Genomic DNA, 22,112 nt, shown 5'->3' on the forward strand with positions numbered 1-22,112 from the left:
GCCATAGCTGAGAATCGTGGGTTTAGAGCCCGACCGATGCGTCATTCCAGATCAGGCGTGCTCAGCCACTGCCCCGAAATGGCTGGCCCGTTTTGTTGTGTCCTCTGTTCGGTGGTGATTTATTGCTGCTAAGGTGGAGAGAGGGTTCAGATTGTGTTGATTAAAAAGAAATATATATGGGAACTGAATGAGCGTTGTACCATATTGCTAGAGAAGAACGTCATGGGGAAAAGAAATAACTAAAAGATTACACCTTAGACAATCCATTTATTAATTTATCCATCAGGAAGCTGAAACGTACACCCTTTGCTGACAATATGGCAATGACTAGTTACAAGAAACGATCGAATAATTACTGTATTAATTCAAACAGTAAGAGACATTTAAAAATCAATTCTTTTCTTAAAGATGTATTGTGTCCTCTATGTTTCAACACGGACATTATGTCCTCCTACATCTGGTTCACCCCGGAATCCATCAAAGAAATGCTTTTGTCCTATATATTTTTGTGGACGTATCCACTTGTGTATCCTGCTCAGTTGTTACTTTTTCAGATGGTCAGACAGTTCTGTCTGAACCACCAAAAAACTACAATACAAACAGAGGAAGCCAGTGTGTGTGCGCAAGAATCCACAATACATCATAAGGATGAGGGTTGCTAGTGGTATATTTTTTTTAAGGAGCCTATTGACTGGAAATAAAGCTGTTAAAATGCCAGTCTTCATTTTATTGCAATGTGTCTTCTATATTTCAGCCTGTTGGAAGGGCTGTTTTGTTATGTAATAATATTCAGTAAATATAAATGTAACAGAAACATAAATTAAACTAGATTTAAAAAAATAGAGGAATTTTATTGCCAAGTGCAAAAGGTTTACAAGAATAATAAAGTCCGGTTGGCCAGTGTCTCATGCACTTGTCTTATTTTTTATTTTTGCAGTGTGTGTGTGCTTCACTGACGCAGCGTCTACTGCCACACAGCTGTGTTACCTGGTTAATGGAGAACGAGCAACAGCGCGTTAACATACGATAATTCGATAATTCAGCTTGTTTTTTGTTTTTTTTACATTTTTGAGAAGCTTTTAACTCGTCGTTGATTCAAGTTGACCGTCACTCCACTCCGTGTGTGCTCACACACGAGATACCGAACTGGGCAGGACATAAAGGAGAGGATAGAAATGACCAAGAAACCCACTAAAAACACACACACCTGACACCTGAAATAGAACAAGTGTTGCTCCAAATGAATAATGGAGGAAAACACTGAGCCCGTTGATAACAAAGACAGTGTGAAAGTTGAGATGCGAGTGTGCTGCACACTGACTGTCCGCACGGCCTGGCACTAGCAGCAGGAGAACACCACTGTTGACTGAATATGGGGGGGGGGGGCACATTTATCGCAGTTCAAGCGTTCGTTTGATTTCACGATGGCGATACATTTGCGATATACTGTGCAACCCTATAGTTGTAGCCATGCATTTCGTGCAGCTTTTTGTCTCGTGTGTATGTGAGGACATATTTGGACACACCGGTGCAAGAGTCTCTAGATTCTGTAATTCCATTGCAGCCGATTGCTGATGCTCAGTCTTGCAGTTCTGTATTATCATTATTATTATTCTGCGACTTCACTGGAGTAAAAATTGCAATTCCAAGTTATTCCTTTGGTTTCCAACACTGTCTTTTATGCAGCCTCCCTGTTGACAAGCAATTTTAGCAGAGACCTCCCTAAGTGTCTACTTCCCTGCCGAGGGCAATGCATCCAGCACATGCAGAGTTTCGCCTCGTCCTAATACCAAGGCTTTGAAAGCACTTTAAAACTCAGCATCATTTGCGGCGTCATTTGCAGCAAAGTTCATCCATATCCTCGAGAAATTGACAACACGGTTCATGAATTATAGCACGGCTTCAAAACCAAGGAGATAAATAATCCGCCAGGTGGTGAAACAATAGTTTCTGAGTAAAGTGGTCCCATAAACGCAGACAGATTAAGTGTTTATGTAAAAGCATGGAAACCTGGCCAACACCAATCATCCGATGGATCTGCTCCAAGTTGACTGTTTTTCACAATTAGCGAGACAAATCAGGGACATTATTAATATGCAATTTTCCTGCCTTGCATTAGCTGTGTCATCACTTAAATATTTGTCATATTTGACAGAAAAATAATGAACATGAGCCTCATAAGCTTTTGGCCAGCAATTGTTTAAGATTAAATGGACAGATAGAAATGGTTATGTCTCCCCTGGCAGTGTATACACGTATTATATTTTAATGCTACTGCCAGAGGTAAAGTCCCTTTTTTGATTTAAAGGTTGTCTGTGGGGGATTTTTCCAGCACTTGTTCCCGAGCAAATCCACTCCACAAATAGTACTGTACATAATATTAGGTACGGAGGAGAACCTCTTACACGACTGTGCGACTTACTGTACGAGAGGACAAAGAAAAGTACTTAAAGGGCAGATTCTTAAAAGTTTGTGCTTTCTAAATTATACAGGCATAAGTATAAACAAGACTTTTAAGGCTTTTAAAAAAGATGACACAGATAAATAGTTAAGAGCCCGTAGCTCCAAATCAACCGTTTTAAACTCATGTGGACATACCTTCCATGCCCTTTGATTGCACAGTTTGTGTATATGCAGATTTATTTTACAGGTTTAAAATGATTAGTTCACAACGTAAGATCTATTGGTCAACACATCACAAGCTCAAAATAGTATTGAATACTATTTGAGCTCATACGCAAGGAAGAAGAACACACTTTCATGTGGGATAGAGACAATTTCCTTAAAGCAGGACCCCTGCGGCCAGAAGAAGCGCTTCAGAAGGCTTGACAGAATCGATGGAGGTGAAATTTAATAAAAAACAAAAACTGAATGCCAACAAGTCTGCATGGTTGCTCTCCAGCAACACATAAAGAAATCACCAACGACCCCAAAAGGACAAAGACGATTTAAACAACAAAGAAGGCACATGAAAGCTACCTGATAATTTACCTGATAAACCTTTGTAGAGTTATTGCAAGTACAATTTTGTGTGCGTTAAGTGCAAAATAACAAAGCTCTCATTGGCACTGAGATGCTGTCTGAAAGTGAGATAATTGTGTTTTGCTGTGGCTATTGGCCAGTATAAATATTCACCATAACATAGACTCATTTATCCCAATTTACTTGTTTGCCTTATTTTAAATCAAAGCCTCACTGTTAAGACAGTGCTGAGTAAATGGAAAAGTTGAGTTGCACACAGACAGTTATGCAACTCAACACAATCATACGAATTACAAAATTGACATTTGTGTTAGTTATTGAATCACTGAATGATCAGCTGAAATGTCCCAGTCCTTCACTCAGCGTTAATTAATTGCAGTGTTGTATTTTATAGCCTTCACATAACAGAAAGAAACGTTCTCTCAAGAGATTGGACGCACTTTAGTTTCCCATGTGAAACCAATATTTGTAGTTGTGATTTTTTTGATTCGGGATCATTCCATAACCTGACCCGTTTTTATTGTAACCACCACAACTTTGATCACAATCTTTTACAAAACATAACCAAGTGGTTTTTGTGCCAAAACCCAATCAAGCCATGACTGCAGACCTGGCAGAATGAGGCGGCTGATGGGGCTTTTAAAAAGGGTGAGGAGGCAAATTAAGTGATGTAACCGTCAAAGAGCTTTCAAATAAAACTAGGCCACTGTTTCATAGCTAAATACACCTTGGAGTATAGCCTACCAGCAAAAGGACATGAAGGTAACACAGCACCGACTGTTGTTTTGTATTCATGAATGACTTGCAGTCCAACTCAGCAGGGGGAGGGACAGCTGTTAGCCCATCTCTCCTTTCTCCTTCTGTCTGTTTCAGTTCAACAGTGTGGTCCTATAGTCACATGTATCTCATCCAATACATGTATCTTACATGTTCTCAATAGTTTAAGTGCCAATCTGGATATCTTTTTAATCTCTGCTTTGTATTCGAGATAATCCCTGCATACCTGACTTCATTTGTGAACCTACTTCACAGCTGTGTCTGTGCAGCTATGCGATGTTCCATAGACACTATTGACCGGGTGTTGGAAATGAATGGCTCCCCGAGTCACAGAGTGCCAATTTTTAAAAGACAGAGTGGGGCTTGGTTGGACGAAATGCACCTGAGGTGGCTGTTCTCGGCTCTATCCTTTATTTTTGTGATTGAATCGATAGAGACTGGCTGATCTGAGCAAGCTCTGACACTGCCAAGCACTGCCTGCAATCATTTACTTCCACCAGTTTGGCTAATGGAGTCACAGCAGTGTCAGGTGGAAGGAAGACCGCTGTGGTGGCCTGTCTGTATATACTGTCAGATATTAGCTGGCCCAAACGATCATTAAAAGAACCTCGAGCCAAGCTCTGATTTCAATTTAATACAATGGCGACGATGTAAAAATGTGTTGTAGGGGCAAAGATTGAATGTGAAGCAAGGTTGGAATTGTGGGATAATAAGCTTCTTACACAAGAAGCCACTGAAATGGATTTTCATTGAATTTCACTTCGTCTTGAAGATCCTGTGGTGGGGTCTTTTATGTGATCTCATTTAAAGGTACTGAAATGGCCAAAGCTCTGAGGAAAATGGAGGAGGGAAGATTGCAATATGGGGAGTTGCATGTCTTATTATTGCACAATGGACTTTAAATGAGGCCTTCGACAATCACTGACCTTTAAGAAAAAAAACTGACGGGTGGGGGGGTGGAGTTCAGATTTATCTATTTTTGATGACTGCCAACTTCCCCCCGCGCCCCCCATTCAGTGTAATCACATTTCAATTCAGCTGTGGGAAAGTCTCAATAAGTGAGTCTCCTCACAGGTCAATTGAATTGGTTAAGACTGCAAATGGGCTGTATTTTTCATTTCGCAATTCGAGTGCAACATTTTTGGATTAAACTGATGGGGTTGAAGCACACTATATGGCAATAAGATGTAACATCATAACAATCATATTAGAGGAGAACCCTTGGGACGCATAGAGAAAATATTACGTTCATCATTCACACAAAAGCTCATGCACCTTTACATGTGACTTAAGACTCTAAAATGCATATGTTGAGAAGCCTATTCATTAAATGTTAAACATTTTTTTTTATGCATGATGATTTGACTAGTTTTACATGATTATCGTGTTTCCTTGTTTCAGTTGCTCTGTCATTAATTTCATTTTTATCAACATCGATTTTGTCTGCTCAATTAGAAAGTTGGTGGCAGGGTAGTTTATGGGATGTGATTGTGAGGTGACATTGACTGTGTGATCAAAACTAAACTGTAAAAATGAAAAAAGGCATTTAAGCAACCTTTACCATCAGAGTATGTGAGCTGCGGTTAATTAGCTGAAAACAGCCTCAAACCCCCCTTAGAGAATAGAAAATCAACATTTTGTTCAAGATGTGATCCAGATCGGTCACACAACACACCCTCTAACCCATCATTAACATAAGCACAACTATTACAATTCCAGGATAACTCGTCATTACATCCAGCAGTCCACTGTGCTTACAGACAAGTGTTAGTTGGCCGACTAAAGTGCTATGCCTCTCTTCTCTCACATTCCTCAGCAGGAACCCATCAACGAAACACTCTGCTAGGTTATGATTTACACTGTGTGGCTCCGTTTAAAAACTTGTCATCCTAATGCAGAGCTTGGTATAAATCAGAGGTTGTAGAATGAGATATACCCAGCTGATTATGAGCACAGGGTCTGGGACCAGTGATGAATGCTGTCATAATCTGTTGATGCATGAAGAGGAAAGTACATCATCAGTTCTCCATATCAAGCAATGACCATCTTTCTCAGTTTAAGTCACTGCCCTCACTGGCAATGTTGGGTGGTAGTCTGCAACTCAGGACTGTTTTGGTACTCGACTAGTCATTGATTATTATGTTTTGATTAGTGTACAATAATTTGAAATTTAGAAGTATTGCGTCTTTGTCTACCTTAAAATTAGGATAAGCCTTTTTCAATCAATACTGGTGTACCTTTATTCATTAATTACAGTCATTGTTTATCACATTTGACCATTTAATAGAGAACAGTCAACTTTTTTATGCTATCACAAGAAGGAATACGAGCAGAAACCATTAGAGTCTAAGGTGAGTTTAAGAACATAAAGTGGGTTTGTTGATGCTACATAATATGATAGGGGAATGTAACTCCTATATTAATGTGTCAAGAAAGAAACATTTACTACTTCAAAGGATCTGATAGCAAAAAGCATTATTTTGCTTCAAGTTGAACTAGACTTGAACTAGAAAATAGAGTAAATTGAATTTGCCAAGATCAGTTTGAGAGTGTAAAGCAGTTTGAGAGTGTAAATTACTTAAAGTTTGTATGTATCATTTTGTGTCATCTCCGCTTGTATTTCTTTTTTAATCACTGATTGGTTTCCTATTTCTGTGTCTCCTTTCTACCTTCTAGACTGTGTGATTTATTGATGGGTTCCATTCTTGTCATGCTATGGATTTGTTAAACTGTTGTTGCAGTAGCTTTTTGCTCGGAAAAAGGCACAAACCAAAATGCTTTATCACTCCCACTTCATCCCACCGATAACTGCATCTTCCATTTGTTCAGTTACAGTGCCCTTGATTTCAACCATTTTTTCTTATCAGTGTAAGTGCTGCTTCTCTTAATATTGTAGATATCAGTTTGTTGACTGAGTTGCTGCACTGTTCTGGGCTCAAAAAGGAGTTTGCACTGAAAACTTGTGTCTTAAACTTGTGTTTAAATATTGCTGTATACCTGAAGATTGAAAAAAGGGGTGCAGTTGATAAAGTCACTACATTTTTACCTATATTTGTACCTATACCTATACCTTATAGACAACATAAATATGACATAATAAAATATAATAACATGGGTAAAGTAAGCACAAAGAGAGAAATAAAAGTGCACCAGACTTAAATACCACTGGAACGACTAGCAATACATAACGACAAGCATACAAACTCTTATTGAACGAATAAAATATGAGTTTTTTCCACTGGAAAAAGAGTTCTTTGCTTGAAAAACCTTTTCCAAGTTATTGAAATCAGGTGAAATAATTACATTTAACTATATGATACAGTCTTGATAACAGTGCCTGCTCAGTATGTAAAAAGTATGATGAGAAGTATGATCTTTTTGCTGATGTTCTCTCCCATCTGTGGGACAGAAGTAAAAGCGAGATGGAGTGTTTGGCTCACAAGGAGGAGAGCAAAAAGGGGGGGGGGAGGGAGTGGGGTCAATTACCTGAACACAATTACTGTGCCTAACAACTGCCATCCATCACTTGCATCCTCCCTCAGCACTATGGCAACCATCCCATCCCCACATTTGAATTGGCTTTCCCGCCAGACACTCAGTCATCCAAAGAGGCCCCTCCTTGCACCACTTGAAAACCTGATCGGCATTCCTAAACAACTTACAATCCACTCCGCTTCATCCACTTTGTACTCTCTTCTCCCTCTTGTCTCTCACTTCAGCCAGGTTTGGCAGGATGTAAACTGCCCCTGACAGTAGCACGTCAGGAGGGGTGAAAAGGCCAGACCTGCCAGGCGGAGTGCTATCTAAAGAGCAGGGAATAGGAGCCCTTGTACCAACTCACTGCCTGCATATCAGGTCTGGAATCACACCAAGGCATATATTGACCAATGGGATGACAGACATAATGCCTCACAATTATAAAATAACCAGCTGGAGATTGCAGTTGGGTGCTTGCCCAACCCAAGATGCAATGATCCTTGTTTTGTCAAAAATGTTGCACTTCCTGCAGCTGCACTTTCCTTTTATTTGATATGAGTAGTACAAGTAAACGTGTCAGAAACCCCATATTCATTTTTCTATACCATATGAATGATCAATTAACATTTACACATTTATTCAATTTGGTTTGCGATAGGGCCTCTGTGGTGAATTAATGGAAATATCTGCCATAAAGAAAAGGCTATTACAGGAGCCAGAGAAAGGGGACCCAGATCGCCTGATATGTAATAAAACAATGAGAGTTCCCCTTGGGCAATGTAGGCACTGCAGCTATGCAAGATTATGTAGGCGGGTGGCCACCCCTGCAATATTAGATGGAGATTAGATTTGAGGCAAAACTCTTTTTATAAATTAGCCTAGAGGAAAGCTGTAAACATACTTAGTCTTTTTTACCCTTGTCTATCGCTGCACCATACATATATTCATACAAATGCATACTACAGGAGGAAAAGCTACGAGAAGAAGGTGCACGATCAGAATTGTGATGAATGCCCCTGGCAGAACAGGTGCCGCTGGAAGACAGGTGATAGGTTGAGAGAGGGGTCTGTTAAAATGCAAGGTTTTGTTGCTGCATGTCTAAGATGGGGCTGTGTAGCTGAAGCCTTGGGAATGCTAGGGTTAGACCTTGGGTGTTCCGATTAGTCATTATACCTCTGCTTGTGTATGTGTGTCTGTGTTTCTGAGGGAGTTTGTGCATGTCTGTGCTGATCTAATATTTATTTTATCAGTCGGATTTCTCAGTGATTGCCCATGAGAATAAGTTGGACTGAAATATTGATGACATACATTTAAAGTGCCACTGCAACTCGACACTTACCGAACACATAGGCTCATTTCTGCTGCAGCAAATACTTTGTCATAACCCCTAAAGCAAAGTGGTCTCCGAGTCCTACACGGACCAGCTCACCACCGAGAAATGCTTTGAGGAGTTTCCTCACCTGCCGCCCTCGATGCGCTCTCTCGGAGAAAACAATGAACCCATCACAAAGCAACTGTCTGTGTCCAGTGTTTCTCTTGTCTCCTGGACTGTGCGATTTCTGACAACCCTCGCCATTCTTTACCTCCGCCTGTAGCCCTGGAGCCCAATTACCCACAAAGAACACAGAGATCCTATCACAAAGCAAGGTCATATTCCACTGTTCACCATGCTCACAAGGCAACATGCCTGCAAAATTCCCAACATACCTGCCACCACCTCAGGCATGGAATGGATGTAGTGGCCAACCCACCTTTGATTTGGCATCCAGTTCAGATGCACCCAGTGTTCAAATTTCAAAACTGTTCACTTGAAAGGTATTTTACTAATGGTGTCTCATATCTCCTCTACTGAAACCTGGCAGCTTTGTGTTTGTTAGCTGAGTCTCACTCACCACTGGGAGAGATGGAAGTGTGTTATCAGTGGCCTGTGGAAAACACTATTTTGCAAACATTATCGCAGTTATCTTTATTTGTACAGTTGTTGTATTGGGAGCCTAAAGGGTACCAGTTGTCCTCCAATTGAGCCCGGCATGGGGACTGAAAAGCTGTGTAAGGTTGAGGTTAATTGTTATGCAATGCCCTAAGCACTCTCAATTGTCTGTGGGCACTTGTTTTAGAAACAGCTGCCCTATCTTGGAACTTAAACACACCGCATTGTTTTGGATTCTTTCTGAGGCCAAATATCTTCATTGGGATGATGTGGCTGTAAAGGTCAGTGCTGAAGATCTCTAATGACACCAGGGCCGGGAGTGTCTGCCAGACGATGTCACTATCAACACATTCAGGAGTGTGTTGTACGATGATGCACTAAAATATAACTGGACTTGACACTTCACTGCCTTCCAGAAAGGTCAAGGCCCCAAGGCTATTCGGCATCAGGCCAAAGGAGAGCCACAGAGCCAATTCTGGGAGTTGAACCGCAGTTCAGTGTCCACAGTGTGAAGTATAATGAAAGCAACAGGAGCAGGTGGGGAGAGACAGCAGAGGATCCGAGGACCCCCAAGTACCAGGTTGCTCCTGCAGATGAAAGCTGTCAACTCACAGCTTATTGTATATAGGTCAACAGCATCTGTTCTGGGTCAGTGCACTACAGTAGGGTTTAACAGAGCAAAAAGTCATAGAGTGGTACAGCAGCCTACATTCAGACCTTGTTAAGAATAGAGACAACACTTGGAAAAGGAATAATATTTTGCAGTAGGAGACGGTGAGACAGAGGAGAAAAATCTGGAATCTGAATGCAAGAGGCAATATTGAAGGTGGGAACAAACTGATGTCAGGATTTCAGAGATAGTAGATTCTCTCCTTAATGAAAATTAAAGAGAGAGATCTAAGACATGAACATGTGGTGTGAAGGGAATTCTGACAATCGGAAAATAACTTCATAAATGGAGACTATTTCCTTTTCTTCGGAAATGTTACATCCTGAAATGAAGGCAGTATATTCTAGAGTTGACCCCCCCAGATAAACCTGTTCAGTTTTAAGTTCAACAGAGCAGTTTTTAAAACAGTATTTCTACAATACAAAGGGCGCAAACTTAACTTAATAAAGATGATGAATTAAAAGTACCCTACAACACTGAAAATAATGAGCATAAATATTATATTATATTTTATACCCACATAGAACACCAAAAGGTACAGGAAGGGCAAAGTTGCTTTAATGCGCTCAACTACTTTGCTTTCACCTTTACTGTCCGCCTTCTTCCTCCAACTTCTTTACTGATGAAATCATACACGCAATGCGACTCCGAGAGATCAATCATTTGTTTTTCAAGGCATAAACCACCAGCTCTGTGACACTTCACTGCGGCTGGGGAGGCATGAATTTACAGTTGAAGCCAAGAGGAAAAACTGGCTTCAGACTGCTGGTTGATGATAGGACACAACTGTGGACTTCATATAGATCTGAGATCACGTGGTTATTTACTTTTTTTTTCTTCCCTCCTCTAAAAACATTTCCCCAAGGATGACGAATTCCTCAACTCTAATATCGAGCCTTAAATGAATTGTGATGCCGTCAAGGAGGAGTAATTGCTTCAAATACGTTTCCCAGAAGCTATTAAAATCGCAGAGTCCCTGTAAAGTGATAAAACAATATCTCGTGTGACTTTTGTCAACCCACAGGAAAATGTGTTAGTAACCACCTTAACAAACTGGAATGACTAAAGACACGCATTTAAAAATTAGGTTTAAAATCATGTAAAATTCAGCTTCATTCTCTGCTCTGAGAGGGTGGGGGCGTGGCCACTACAGCTGTTGAACACAATATTTTGGTCTACTCACTCAAGTGGGTCCGCGAAAATCGCAGTTGGTCAGAATTTGTACAAAATATTAACGTAAACGCTTGACGTGTACAGAATTGACATTCTCAAGAAAAACTGTTTTATATTCTTTATTTCATCATTCTTTTTTTCCAACTTCTCAGCCACTATTTTCTAACATGTATGTGTGACGAGGAGAAACTCTCCAACTTCTAACATAAACAACAGAAGTGGAGCCCACAAAATGTGATCTACTCTTAATCTAATATTTATAGTGTTGTGAAACAATACTCTCTTGTTTCACTGTGGTGCCCACTCGTTTCTAGCAGTGGGCCGTTATCTCGCGTTAAACTGTGACACTCCGTTTTCAGCCGTGTTTTGCTTTGATTTATAACTCTGTGCTGTGGTCATCATCTTTGTGTGCCCTCAGACCAATTTAAACCCCGTTTCACCACACCCCCCCAGTCCCTTGCATCCATATTTTGGGGGCCATCTCCCATCCTCTGCTGGGCAGTCGGAGGAGATTTATCATTATTACTGCAGTGACAGGTCTATTACCTCCGGAGACTAAGAAAACAAGCGGGGAAACTTTGCAAAGCAGCCACCATTGTGGGAAAAGTCATTTTTAAGACTGTGCCAAACTTCACATTCTCTGCCTTTGTTGTGATATAATTAACATAATGCCTTGCTCAACATTGTGGGCTTTTTGAAGCATCTTCTGAGCTGTGCTCCACTGTTGGTGCAGTCCTTTGTAATTTGGAGGCTTAATTGGCCTGTGAGAATATTTTTAACACTATTTGTTCATATGTGTGAAGCACTACAAAAAATAATGGTAACCCAAAGGTTGTAGAAGAGGAATTTTCAACTTAAATCCACAGAACTGCTGGGAAAATTGGTGTTTTGGGAGAGTGCGTGAGTGAGCCATGCTTTCTTTTCCTTGTACAAATAATTGAGGTGCCCTTGAGCAAGTCATTTGTCCATCTATTCCCCCAGAGGAAATGTCCAGTAAAGAGGGCTGGGCTTTCCTGGGAAGAGCATTTGTACAGTGTGGGTATCTACCGGAGGTAAAGTAGGAGGAGGAAAAAAAAAACAATAACAATAGGAAAGTGAGTGATCATATACAGTGGTGACAATGATTTATAAAAGGTATAACTATTAAAAACGACTGCATGAGAACCAGAAATTAAATGGTTATCAGACTGGATGGACCACTTCTTTACAATGTTATCACGTGCTAAGGAAAGACTAGAGTGATATCTATTTGAAGACGGCTATATCTTCAACAGCAGGCGCCTCCCCCCTTTTTTCAATTTCTCTTTCTTGATCGTTTGTTACTCTATGAATGTCATCACTTTCTTATCTTCTGGAACACTGGGGCGGCAAGTGCTTACACTGTGTACCAACCTGATATATTCTCTTCTGATCCAACGTCAGATAAAGCATCGCTACCTCTGTTGTCTGCTTGTACCATTTCTTAATTTCTTGAGATGTTTCTTAAACTTAACCAGTAATTATAATTACTGGTGCCCTTACATATATATACATACATACATACATACATACATACATATATATATATATACATATATATATAAAAAATTAAACCAATTATATAAGGGCACGGAATAATTGCTACATATCAAATGAGATCAAGAAATGTAATGTATTTTATTTTTCTAATTTTAAAATTTGAACAAATGCCCCATCTTTTAAGTAAAACTTTTTTGGGGAAGTTTTCAAAGTTTAAAGGATCACTGGAGCAATCTAATGAAACAGGATTGACACCAGAATCTCTGTTGTTGTTGTCATCGAAACATCTGTTGCCTTGCTTGAAATGATCCCCATACCTTGCACTGCAATATCAGTGCAAGTTCCTGTGGAGAGGTGATAGGTGGCACACCGCTGCTCAAACAAACCTGAGTAAATGCACTCCAGGAACAGGATCGAAATGGTTTGTCCATGATGGGGAACAAACACCTCGCCGCTAAGATGGCTACCCATGGGAATCATCCATGTGTGAGATCATGAGTAAACAGGAGAATCTTGCCGTGTAATGTGTTATCTTCAACGGGGCTAGGGATGTGTGAAGCACACTGGCACAGGAGATAAGTGCTTAAGATGGGAGAGAGGTGTGACTGTAGATAAAAATGGCCAAAGGGGGTAAGGGGAAGAGGAGAAGGACAGGGCAGAAGGCATGAAGTGACAGACCAGACTTTCTGAGATAACGGCACTACTGTATCCAAAATGTTGTTGCATTTTCATCCATCAGCTTTGCAAGTTTCTCCTGGTTTTAAAATGTGAAATTTGTGACAGTTTGACAGTAATATACAGCGCGTCGTAGCTCCTGACTGACTGACAGTACAACAGTTCTGTGTGGGTTTTACATCATCCCACATTGTTTGGGTTTCTGTTGCCTTTGTAGACATTTTCCTGCAGAATAAACAAATAAATAAATCTTATCCGACAATTAAGTAGTGGATGATCACTCAACTGCATAGAAAAATCAATAGAAAAACCAAAACACCCTGCAGAATTGTGGGAGAGAGATAAAGTAATTCTCCTCACTGAAGACTTTATTATGTTCGGCCAGATTACAACAGAGCAGCGTTCTTGGATCCAGGACCACAGTATGATACCTTAAGGCCTTGATCTGAGTGCCATCTGTGCTTCCTCCACTCATAAAGCAGCTGTGTTTTTCATAAGCTCCCCACAACCTAATAGCTGTGTTTGTGTCCAAGTGTACGGTGAACAAGGCAGCAAAAAAGCACAGAGCACACTGCTGAACATAGTTAGCATTCAACATTTCAGGCCAGACAAAAGGGAGTGTGGTAAAACATATCACAGTGAACAGTAACTGCAGATCATTTAAATCGCTCAGAATTTCACTTTAGAAATCTTGATGAGTTTTAAGGCTAACAAGAATATCTTCTATTAATATCTTCAGAGCAGTTGATGAAATACAGATCAAGACAGTGATTTTCCAAATGAATGCCTGCCATCTGATATGAGCAAATTTACAGTAGCTATTAGGCTGTGATGGGGCAGCTGATAAGTGTGTGCAAGAGAAGTACTCGCAGACAAATAGAGTTTGACATGCAGCAATGTGATGAATTTACTCTTTGTGGTCCGTGTCACAGCTTTGCCAACTCTATGTTCAGAATGGCAAATAGGAAGGGACTGACAAAATGAGTCAGGGTTATTTCAACCTGGCCACAAAGTGGTTCAGTATACACAGTAAACACTGCTGCTTTGTATAGCTTGTGATTTGTTTATCTTTGCACCAAGTAAGTTGTCAGTAGAGCACTTTGCAACTTTATCAATATGAACATTTAAAATCCAACCTAAGTAAAAACATAAGCAGCAAAATGTGCTCACAACTTAAAACAAAAAGTATAATTAATCATCCTGTAGAGAAATATCACTCCAGGGCAACTCTGTATATTACATTACATTACATGTCATTTAGCAGACTCTTTTATCCAAAGTGACTTACAATAGAATTGAGTACAATCAGCCAGGGGTGGAGTCGAACTTGCGACCATTGCAACCATGATGTCTTTCGCACACAGGGTACCAGTCTTAACCACTGAGCCACTCCACCCCATTATAATACATAACATCAAGAATCTGCAGCATAAGTGATATATTACTCTATATTATAGGGGTTTCCAAACCAGGGGTCAGGCCCCTTTAAATGCTCACAAGATAAATCAGATTATTAGTGCAGGGCAAAAGAAACAAAAACAAAGATCTGTTACACAGACTTGTGTTTTAAGGGTGGTGTCAGGAGATGGGCTGCACCTTTTTTCATCAAGTCATCTACAATCTCAGAGGTTTGGGTGAATAAAACTGACTTAAATTGTCACCTTGCCGTATCTTCTGAGAATGTGGCATTAGCAGTCTTTTTCTCGAAAGAGGTCACAAACTAAGATTGGGAACCATGACTTTTATCACTGTATTTTTGAATATATCATATACATTTCAGCAAATAATGGATGTCTACATTCTCTGTAGATATATTGATTTAGATTAGGTGTACGAGTTGGTAAAATGCACTCACATACTTTGAAGTATTAAGTAAATGAATATGCTGCGTATAAAGGATTTCGCAAACGCCGTTTTCTCTCCACTGTGAGATAAATAAAGCTATCTTATCTTATATTTCAATGCTACTGTTATTGTATTAACTTAAGTAAACTACATTAAGTAAATTGCAGTGCAATAGAACTAATCATTTCAGTAAACAGTACATCAGCAGCCTATTCAAACAGACGCATGGCTGAATAGTATTCGGGTCATTAGTTTGTCAGTAGTGAATTTTGTTAAGAGGCCTCCCAAAGCCTGAGGGGTCTTAAGATGTCTGCTGAATCAGGGAAACATTATGAATAAACACATATCTGATATTACAGTATCCTAATCTGATAGGCACGCATTCAACTAATAGGATCAATGAATTAGTATTATGTCCTCATCTTGCTCATGCACGTGGGAGGTAACAGCCTTGGTGGTGGCCTGTCAGAGGCTTTCACCTAACTTTAGCTTTAATCAGTACCGAGTACAGCTCTGTGTTATGACAGTGAGAGAGAATGTCTGGAGGGATAGCTTGAGCCAGTGTTCAGATTGAAGATAATGTGTTGTACAGAGAACATCCTTGTATGTGTGGGTGGAATTAAAGCTCAGCAGAGCAGGACTAGACAGAGAACCTTGAGATGAGTGCATAAGAATTAAAGTGCAAAGCATTAAAACTTTAAATGCCAAAAATAAAGCAAATGTAAGGTTAACAGATAGTTATCCAATTATCCTACGATGAATAACATTAAATATGATCAAACTACTTATTCTCAATAAGTAAAACTTTGAATTTGCACAGACTATTGTGGATTTCATCATTTACAGGATAGAAACAGGGGCACTGTGAGATATTAAACTGACACAGAAAGGAAGCAAGTGTTGCAGTGCGGTGATAAATTTGGGTGCGTCAGTGTATCTGTTCCCCGTTTCTTCAACAACTGTCGCTGGTCATGAGTGATAGTACAAATTACTTTCAGCTACAAAATTAGCTCCATTTGCACGACACACCTTGGAGTTATGTCCATGTCTTTTCTTTTTTTCTTTTTTTCCGGTTTCACTCTATTTTTCTCTGTCACCTTTTGCAGCCAATTATCGATATGGGCTGTGTTGTTGTCTGTATCTCTGCCAGGGTCCCGACATGTTGTTGCAGTTGTACAACAAGAGAAGTCATTAATTAACGACAGCTGTACACAGGAGTGATTTGCAAACACTTGCCTGGAGAGCCTGGCCGAAAGATTAACAATGAAGTTCCAATCAATCATACATCTGTGTGTAAAGATATTCCACAATGTATATTAAATGAATGCTGCTAAAATCCCAGGAGTTGCATATTAATGCACCTCACAACAACAACAACAACAACAACAGCACTGTCAATGACCTGAAATAATTAATTTATCTGCTTGGTTATAGATGGCTACTTGTTTTAGTTTATTGTTTCTCAATTGATTTTTTCTGAGGTCCCTTTGGTGGTAATAATGATGATAGTCATTAAAGTAACCATAACATGTAGTCTTTTCTACCTTAAATTAAAGAAGTTAAATCACAACATTTGCAAGACAAGAGCTCTAAAGATCAGAATCCAATGAAAACCAACATCACTGGAGAAAATGAAGAGACAAATTGGAGTGGAAAGAGTAAAAATGAAAAACATCAGGGTCACACTGAGGTGATGAACGGAAAGATAGAAAACAGGAAGGTGAATTGCAATGCAGAAACAGAGAGTGGAAAGCTCCAAACCAATGACGCATATTGAATAAATAGAACGGGACGAAAAGAGAATAGGTTGGGACACGGTAAGTTGATGTGAAAGTAACGGCGAAAAAAGTCACCAATGAACACTAAATCGAAAAACAGAAGTAAAGAAATAGATGAAATGTGTGCACCTGTGATGGGGGGGGCAAAGTCAAAAGAAAGAGGACAACGGAGCACACAATGGAAAGATTACAGTCAATACGAGCCGAGACAAAAAAGTATGTTAGATACAATGCAAGAGAGAAAGATGGAAACATCACAGGATAAGTAGCAAAGGATAAGAATGACAGAGGAGCGACTGAGAGAAGGAGAACGATGGAGGAGGTTTGTTCTGTTTGTCCTGATTCTGAGCCGCCTACTAAGAAGATGATGATAAATGAGGCAGTGGGGAGGACGTCTCCCCTCTCTGTTCACCAGATTGAGAGCCGCACACAAGTCTCTAATTACCTCTCACTTGCCATTAGTGCTGCCATGGCCACTCAGTTCCACCATCGGGTGGGTCTTCCAAAGTGGAAACAGGGCTAGCAGACAGAGATAAATCCTGGCTCTCAAAGAGTTGACTCATCATATTACACACATAACGTCCTAGCTTACCTGATAACCCTGTTTTGAATACAATCAAAATGGCTAATTGTTTTCTGATTGGTGGGCCCTGTGTTTACAGCTACTGCAAGAGAAGGGACTACAATAGTCAAATCAATCAAAATCAAAAGTGCAATATAAAGAAAAGGTCTCAGGCTGGTGGATAAAACCCCAGATTCACCTTTCACTGTAAAGTTTTAATCATGTATACTCTCCTTTCCCTCCCCCTCCCATCCCCAGTTTGCTTCGTCTTGATTAAATACAAAGATTATATGTTTACCACTTATTCGTGCACCAACATATCCAGGATTTTTTCCCTTCAACATTGCATTAGCTTTGAGAGAGTCGTGTTATACGAGTAGCTACCGTGCTGTAACCACGCATAACTTACTGCCACATGGATCTAACAGGTTTTCACCTTGTACATTTCTAAGTTACTCGGAGTCCACTAAAACTAATTAAACTAATTGGACTTCACCCTCAAAGTATATCAGTGCTTCACACTTAAACCTTGAAGCAAGGTGATTTGTGATGCGGCTGACGGAGTACATCAGTGATATTGCACAAATCATCCCCTAATTCTTTCCTTCTCCAAATGGAGTGCCCAGTGGACATTTTATTTTTTGCTTTCTCCAAATCTCGGTACATTTTTTATTGATTGCGCCAGAAGAGCCAGGACAGTCAGTAATTAAACGGAACGACTGGTGGGTGTAAAATTAGCCTTTGTGTCATTAGACTGGAATGAGAGAGTGGGTAAAAGGAACAAGTGTGGCTGAGATGACTGATGACTGAAAGGCCAGTTAAAAGGGAGAGCAAAGAAGAGATGAGAAGAATGGCTGTAGATGTGGCAGAGACGCATATGGATTTGTCTTTGATAATGAACTCTTCAACTGTCATTGATCTCCTGCAGAAGAGACAGTGGATCAAGGATTCACTTGGAAGGAGCTAAGGGGAAATTGCTGGATAGTTTGCCTTAGATGTTGTGATGAACTTACAGACATAAAATTGGTTGGACTCTGCTTGGTGATTGGATTATAATTATCCAATCAAGATATCTGTGTACAGACAGTTGTATTCAAATGTGTAACAGCACCACACACAATATGGAAGCCTGAATCTTGTTTTTTTCATTTGAAGTTTAAAACTACAGATTCATTAAAAAGGGTTAGAGGTGAGCAGATGAATATCTAACAGCCAATACATTTCTATACCAATACAAAAAACAATACCTTAAATTTATAATATTTGCTCTTGCCATGACACAGAATTTCATATAAACAACAGTGAAGACTTTTACTCTACCGAAGTAAACATATGATAAAATCTATTCAGACAAACTGCAATCAAATGAAAATGATAATGATGAATATTATGTACTGCTTTTGAAGTGTTTAAAACTGTAGTTTTGCATATCTGCCCCACCTCAATGAGTTTTAAATATTAAATTCATCATATAGTAGAGGAAAAAATGTCTGCAGAGTATTTTATTTCCTTTGTAAAGTCCCTTGTAAGCCAACAAAGGGAGCTCTCTGAATGAAAAGGCCAAGACATCTGCTCTGTTCACTAGATAATCTCTGTAACAAATACTTCTCCATGACATGGCTGTTAACCTTGGCAAATTTGAACTAAAAAACTGAGGTGAGGAGAAAGAAAAACAGCTAAAAATGAAAATGACTTTCGACTTCAATTCAATATTCAATCTTCAATGCACACTCTCTCTGATTTCCCCAAGTAATGCATTCAATAGTTTACTTTCATTTATTGGACTTGACACGCCAACTTAACATTTACCAGCTGTGATTCATTTTGAAAAAATAGAAATGACTGGCTGTTTATATGCAGCTTACATAGCAGATTTTGAATCCTGATTTTAAGTAAGAGCTTGACTATGCAGTACAGGGAGTAAATGACCTTGGGATGAATAAATATTGACCATTCACACCTCAATTATCACATTTAGACAAAAATATTGGGCCAGTATGTTAAAGTAAGTTGTGGAAACACCTTTGTGGTTTTAAGTGCAGTCTGTGCCTGTTCTCAAACTGACTTAATTAGTCAATTGCACTGTAGAGTTTACACTCAAATGAGGCATGCCCTGTGTTGCAATAGCACATATGCAGCATAACCACAGACTGTTGCCAAGCTCCTTGGTGCTGCCGTTCATACTATCAATTGCCAACTCAATGTTTACTGATATATTTTCAGCAGCTGTCTATCTACTAATTACATGTTTTTTTCTGCTCTTCCATGATAAGTCACAGTAAAATACAAATACGTTTGGGTCATAGGTGCTGCCTCACCCCCACACACCAGGAGAATTCACTTCAATTGAATGCACTTTTCCACACTCTAAACTGTTCTGGTGCTCTCAGTGCCCCTTATCGAATAGGATTTATCAGCAATGCACCACATTTGGCTGGGAAATTACTGGCTGGGAAGGCAAAAATCTGTTTCTGATCAGTCCTTTCAAGCCACAAGTTGACTGACTTTCTTGAGCACGACCAATGGTCCTGTGTGTCGCTCCAACTTTGCCATCACTCAGTCACAAAAGCCGCCCAGATGGGGAGTTGCATTTGAGGGAAGAACCTGTAAATTGTGCCCTATGTTGTGAAATGCCCTTTGTTGAGTCTGGAAGTACTGATGGAAAGCACTTTAAATGTTGCCATGGAAACAAGAAACATAGTGTTCTTCGTGTCATAGGATGTTTTCAATGTTTGTGTCCATTTTCTTTCACGGGAGAACTTCTTATCAAACAAGATTTATCATCACAGTTCTAAGGTCATGGTTTTTACTTTTTCCAAGTTTTTGAATGAATGAATGAATGAATAAATAGGCAGTTGTTTTTTTAATCTAGACTCCAAGGCCTGTCAGTTGAACTTCAGCAGTTAGGAGTATGAAACCTGAAACATTGTGCTTTCCTTATAAAAAATAAATAAATGTGAATGAAAATAGCAATTCATCCATACACAGATCCTATCACTTCTGCTGTCCTCTTAATTTGAGTCCTGAAATAAACTCAACACCCAAGGCACTGAGGCTCTTATTAATATTGCACCATGTTTGTGATTTATTATGAATAAGAACAAGTGTGAAGACACAGAATGGACCTCAAAACAGTACAAGGCTGTGACAGAAACAATGCACGTCACACAGATAATCAGCACAGATATCAACCTCAACTTAAATGACAGATGCTATCTTGGAACCTCTATTAATTGCAATGCATGACAAAAATAGCATAGTATCAGTGTGAATAGCATAGCATAGAATCAGTGTGAATGCTATAATCATATTTTTTGTCACCCTCTACATAGTCATGAAATGTTAATGAAATCCAGTGAGGTTTGTGTGAGCTATTAAGTCGGGACATAACAAAATGTTAAATAAGAAACATTACCACTGTACAAAGGTTTTTTTGTGGCGTTTATCCTCATGGATAGAGGGTGTCACTTGCTATACAGACTGTGAAGCCCTTCGAGGCAACTTGTGTTTGTGATGTTGGGCTATATGAATAAAACTGACTTCATTTAAATGGGACAGAATATACGCATTTCGCTGTAGTCTGACTTTAGCCCCGTCACTGTTTGTACAGTCATAGTGGCAATTCTCGTTTTCAGAGAAGAAGAGGGAACTCTCAGTGCTAGAAGAATGTCTCTGTATAAATGATTTACCTTTTACATCAAAATGTCCTACGACATCTGTGACGCCCGACCTGATGCAAACACTGATGGCAGTGGAATGCCACACGGTGATGAACTAGGTCCTCTTGCAGTTGTCCCATGTTGATGTCAACTGTGAATCAAAAAAACTATGTATAAGTGCATCCTAATTTAGATCTGCATGGAGAGAGGTGGGGGAGGAAAAGAAAGAAGAATAAGGTGTAAAAAAAACCAACATTATGATTGTTTCAGACACAAAAATACATGTGGCTTGTGACTGTGAAGCTAAGCTCTTAAATTGCAACCTCTTCATGCACAGACATGTAATTGTATTAGCCATTTCAAATAAGTGTTGAAAAGAGAGTCAAGTGTTATTAAACTAAAACTAATCTTTAACATTGTTGGATGAGGGTAAAATCCAATTTGAAATATATATGAAATCTACACACTTCTTAAACCACAGCTCATGTACATTTGAATATTTAAAATACTCCTTTACCTTTTCTCTCACGCTCCTCCAACACTTGTACTGAAGATCTTTAGTAGTTTTCTCTCTTGTACTGTAGAATCTTCTGAGTTAGACGAACACACAGTCCATTAGCAATCCAAAGAAGCTAGCTTCCGGTCGGCTCACTGAAGAGCTAGGCTAATCAAGGTGGCTAATCAAGGTGGCTAACCGCGCAAACGCAGACTCCTCGTCAAAAGAACTCATTCAAAACAGTTCCTCCGTTGAACATAACATACGTTTTGTGTACTCGCGTTACTATATTACTAAAAACATGACTACAAAACCGCCCGGCACCACGTTCCTTGCTTCACTTCAGTCTCTGCCACTCTCTCCCGTTCCAAATAACTTCCTTGAAGAACACATGACCTTAAACTCACTCGTCATTGGCTCTATAAAATAAACACAATTATACACGTGAATCGCTTTTCTCATAATATACTTAATGCAATATTCTTACAATAGTAGCAGCATCGTGAACTTAATTTAAGCAAAAATATATTTTACATCATACAAGAAAATAACCAGACAATAACCAAACAA

The 22,112-nt window shown here is 39.5% G+C and overlaps 1 long non-coding RNA gene across 2 annotated transcripts in view; it reads right to left on the reverse strand.

The window, feature by feature from the left end:
• The window catches only part of LOC131465923 (uncharacterized), a 49,360-nt gene extending 27,452 nt beyond the window's left edge, over window positions 1–21,908 (reverse strand). The window contains exons 1-2 of one of the 2 annotated variants that reach the window (XR_009241353.1): window positions 21,564–21,908; window positions 21,077–21,197 (exon numbers count right to left, since the gene is read on the reverse strand). This is a non-coding gene — a long non-coding RNA (uncharacterized LOC131465923). Of the gene's footprint in view, window positions 1–21,076; window positions 21,242–21,563 lie in introns of both variants that reach the window. The other variant, XR_009241354.1, reaches the window with a different exon arrangement.
• Between the last annotated feature and the right edge of the window lie 204 nt (window positions 21,909–22,112).

This window comes from Solea solea, chromosome 9 (assembly GCF_958295425.1).
Source record: "Solea solea chromosome 9, fSolSol10.1, whole genome shotgun sequence".
Lineage (NCBI taxonomy): Eukaryota > Metazoa > Chordata > Actinopteri > Pleuronectiformes > Soleidae > Solea > Solea solea.